At 36.3% G+C, this 5000-nt stretch overlaps 1 protein-coding gene across 4 annotated transcripts in view; it reads right to left on the bottom strand.

Moving 5' to 3' along the window:
• LOC135222799 (ensconsin-like) overlaps positions 1 to 5000 on the bottom strand; it is a 123697-nt gene that overhangs the window by 107309 nt on the left and 11388 nt on the right. Inside the window, exon 2 of one of the 4 annotated variants that reach the window (XR_010316342.1) lies at positions 3552 to 3785. The exons of the other annotated variants lie outside the window; for them this stretch is intronic. The gene's annotated coding sequence lies outside the window, so the exon portion shown is untranslated. The remainder of the gene's footprint in view (positions 1 to 3551; positions 3786 to 5000) is intronic. 4 annotated transcript variants of the gene reach the window in all.

Here is a 5000-nt window from a genome sequence, read left to right on the forward strand (position 1 = left end):
CAAGACTGCCTAAGATTGTACTTTGTTTGTCTTTTTTCACAGGCTCTGAATCTGTCAAATCAATGAAAATGTAATATTTTTCACATAATAATAATAATAATAATAATAATAATAATAATAATAATAATAATAATAATAATAATAATAATAGCCATGATTCCCATGACAAAAGTACTACAGAAGATGGATGCCGGGTACCAACTCAAGAAAAGAAGCAACAGAATCAACCATCTGATGTTCATGGACGACATCAAGCTGTATGGTAAGAGCATCTAGGAAATAGATACCCTATCCAGACTGTAAGGATTGTATCTGGGGACATCAGGATGGAGTTTGGAATAGAAAAATGCACCTTAGGCAACATACAAAAAGGCAAAGTAACGAGAACTGAAGGGATAAAGCTACCAGATGGGAGCAACATCAAACACATAGATGAGACTGGATACAAATACCTGGAAATAATGGAAGGAGGGGATGTAAAACACCAAGAGATGAAGGACACGATCAGGAAAGAATATATGCAGAGACTCATGGCGATACTCAAGTCAAAACTCAACGCCGGAAATATGATAAAAGCCATAAACACATGGGCAGTGCCAGTAATCAGATACCGCGCAGGAATAGTGGAATGGACGAAGACAGAACTCCGCAGCATAGATCAGAAAACCAGGAAACATATGACAACACACAAAGCACTACACCCAAGAGCACATACGAACAGACTATACATAACACGAAAGGAAGGAGGGAGAGGACTACTAAGTATAGAGGACTGCGTCAACATCGAGAACAGAGCACTGGGGCACATGGGAAGAAGGACTAATAAAAGTAGACGAAGACCCTGAAATATACAGAGACAGGAGGATGACAAACAGAACAGAGGACTGGCACAGCAAACAAATGCACGGACAATACATGAAACAGAATATAGAACTAGCCAGCGATGACAATTGGCAATGGCTACAGAGGGGAGAGCTAAAGAAGGAAACTGAAGGAATGATAACAGCGGCACAAGATCAGGCCCTAAGAACCAGATATGTTCAAAGAACGATAGACGGAAATATCTCTCCCATATGTAGGAAGTGCAATACGAAAAATGAAACCATAAACCACATAGCAAGCGAATGCCAGGCACTTGCACAGAACCAGTACAAAAAGAGGCATGATTCAGTGGCAAAAGCCCTCCACTGGAGCCTGTGCAAGAAAAATCAGCTACCTTGCAGTAATAAGTGGTACGAGCACCAACCTGGAGTGATAGAAAACGATCAGGCAAAGATCCTCTGGGACTATGGTATCAGAACAGATAGGGTGATACGTGCAAATAGACCAGACGTGACGTTGATTGACAAAATCAAGAAGAAAGTATCACTCATTGATGTCGCAATACCATGGGACACCAGAGTTGAAGAGAAAGAGAGGGAAAAAATGGATAAGTATCAAGATCTGAAAATAGAAATAAGAAGGATATGGGATATGCCAGTGGAAATTGTACCCATAATGATAGGAGCACTAGGCACGATCCCAAGATCCCTGAAAAGGAATCTAGAAAAACTAGACGGCTGAAGTAGCTCCAGGACTCATGCAGAAGAGTGTGATCTAGAAACGGCGCACATAGTAAGAAAAGTGATGGACTCCTAAGGAGGCAGGATGCAACCCGGAACCCCACACTATAAATACCACCCAGTCGAATTGGAGGACTGTGATAGAGCACAAAAAGAAAAAAAAATAATAATAAACACGCTTAGAAGAAACTGACTCCTCAATGTGTCAAAATAAATTAACATAAATGTTCAATATCAATATCAGAGAGAGAGAAGAGAGAGAGAGAGAGAGAAGAGAGAGAGAGAGATAGAGAGAGAGAAGAGGGGGCGGGAGGGGGGGTGTTGGGGTGGGGCGGGGGGGGGGAGGCTGTTAAAATGTTGATATCCTTGCTTCTTGCAAAAGCCATTAAGGAAGTGGAATGATTTACAGATTTTTTTTTATGTCACAGATAGAGATCAACAAATTGGAATAGTTTCATAATTTTTTTCAGAGAGAGAGAGAGAGAGAGAGAGAGAGAGAGAGAGAGAGAGAGAGCTCTTTGTAGAACATATACACACAAAGAACTGTTGTTATTTTCCTCTAATCACTTGGGAATATTCTCGACGTATTTACCGTGAAACTATAATCGGTGATGTTGTGGGGGTGGGGGAAGGGGGGAGGGGCTAGATTCAACTTTCTCTATACCTAAAAATGTATAAAAAAAGATTTATGAAATAACTGCAGCTACTCAGATAAGGACTTTTCGTCGGGAGCATAATGCTATATCTGCGCTCCATTCACGCTCCTCATCTCTCAATGTCCCAGGCCGTCCAATATTTCTCCCAACAGTGTATTGAGAATTTTATTATCGGAAAAGATTTATTCTATTCCTTATTCTTTTTTTCTGGCCTCAGAAAAGATTTTTAACTCCGTCAAAGAACTGGGACGGAGTTTTGAATTCGCCATTGTCTGTTTGTTTTTGTCTGCTTCTTTGTCTGCGCACAAGATACCTAAAAAAAATTATTGATGATATGCGATGGATATGGGACAAGGCTGGAATTTTTCGGCTTTTCTTTGGTTTCTTTTCTATTTTCTGCCAAAAATAAAAGATAGGATCTTAACGGAAAAATTCAACCATCTGCGGATCTGAACAATAAGAAATTCCTCTCGGGGTAGGCGTTGGCTTGCGCTGGATTCTTTCCAGTTTTCCTGAGGAGCAATGTTTGCTCTGCAGAACATCGTCGATAAAAAGGTTACGCAATTTTCGGCTATTCAGGTGCCGTAATTTTTAACATGAGCAATAAAAAAACTTCAAGTATTGATAAATTGGTCAATATCTTATATTTACGGTACAGTATAGAGTTTCGATATTTATAAAGAGAGAGTAGGACGGATCGAGAGAAAGGACCCTCCTCCCAGTGTCATAGAAGAACCAAAATATAACGAGGTGTTCTTCCCAAACTAATGTTTTCATACATTCACTGCGTCTGAACATTTACATAGGAATGTTACTAGTAATACGCGAATAACTAATGTCATGAGCGCATCGTTAATTAAAAGGACTTAAAATTAAAATTTTTATATTTGTAGGTCTGAAAGAGCGTAAATAAGGCCTGTTCATATTTTCTTTTCTATATGTAAACATACATTACCATTACATTCTTGTAATACATTCTGCTTCAAGAACCTTCCTTTATTCGGTCTTTGCTCTCTTAGTATCTTATGGAGTTCTGCACTGCATCTCCGTCGTGTTTGTCATATACTGAGAAGTTAAGCACAAAGTTTTTCTTCCAAGATATTCCTCGACTCCTGATGTATATAATTATTATCATTTAATATATGTGCGTTGAAATGCAATTAGCGCACCCTTTCACACCTTTGCAGTTAAATTTAACCTGCTCTACGACACACATCATAACCTCTAGAAACAGTTTTGCGTTGAGCAGGTGCATTGGAAAAGTAATTTTCTAAAAAGCATAAGGAGCTGGACCCAACCCTTCAGGGGCCTGGTGCCACAAATAATCTGTTACCCAGAATGCTTAGTGTCCCATTCTCATGAACGCCACAGCCTCGTCGGAATAAAGGGGAAGTGCTCCTCTCTCTCTCTCTCTCTCTCTCTCTCTCTCTCTCTCTCTCTCTCTCTCTCTCTGCGTCGATGGCCTTTACTGTTGTGATGCCTGGTTATAATGAACCAATCTCCCTTATTTGCTGCAGTCTCTCTCTCTCTCTCTCTCTCTCTCTCTCTCTCTCTCTCTGACACATATCTGAAAATGATCAAGGAGGGGCTTTTATTACAATAAAATATTAAATAAACGTCAATATTTTCGGGTTTATAAACGTACAAATTAGTAGGTAAAATATGTATATATAAAAACAAAACATATATAATCTATCTCACACCTATTTATGAATTATATATATATATATATATATATATATATATATATATATATATATATATATATATATATATATATATATATAAAGCTCCTAGCTCAATGACAGATGAACTCTTAACCTTTGACTGAGTAACTAATACCATGAATATGAAATGCTGAGAAGCTTAATAAAAGAATTCGACTTAGGAAGACTTAGAGGGAGGAAATGAAATCCGATCTGAAAGCATTTCTTTATTTGCTTCACATAAATGTTTATTGCAAATATTTCAGCAATATTCCCGGTACAAATCTTCCTTCATCAACCGAGCCTGAGTACTACACAATAGCACTTTTTCCCGCAGACTACTACAAAATATTTCCTGATACAGGATTTAAATCGTGCGAAGTTGAATGTGTGATTAAAAGAAAAAAAAAAGGCACTCATTAAATTTTAATCTTAAATTTTCTTTTGTACCCTCAGTCTCAACAACCACTATCATCATAAAATGTATGTTTGATATGTATAAACAGGAACATACATGTACATGTATATATATATATATATATATATATAATATATATATATATATATATATATATATATACATATGTGTGATGTGTGTTGGGTATGTACGTACTATATATACAAATGTGTGTACATATATATATATATATATATATATATATATATATATATATATATATATATATATATATATATATATATTATACATATGTTACCCAAGTATCAGATGGAGACAAGTATACGGCAGAATATAAGGAATATAATGTTTATTTTCCTTCAAAGTATGTTTTGAGGTATAAAACAAATTACAAGTGTAAATAAAATTATTAAATCAAAGTATTCATAAAACAAAGAACAGCAATTTCTCATTCATAAAACAATAAATCAATCAATAAATGAATGACTGTGTAAGTAAGAAATTTTCGTGGTTTTAAATAACTCATAAAACACTCTTTATCTCATTAATGAAGTAACTAAACATAAAAGGCTTTGCAATCTATATTATAGTTTTCTAAGCTTTTAAGCAAATTCGATAAAATATATGCAAGATGGTTTAACCAGGTTTCCGTCAGTAC

The sequence above is a fragment of the Macrobrachium nipponense genome, chromosome 8 (genome assembly GCF_015104395.2).
Source record: "Macrobrachium nipponense isolate FS-2020 chromosome 8, ASM1510439v2, whole genome shotgun sequence".
Lineage (NCBI taxonomy): Eukaryota > Metazoa > Arthropoda > Malacostraca > Decapoda > Palaemonidae > Macrobrachium > Macrobrachium nipponense.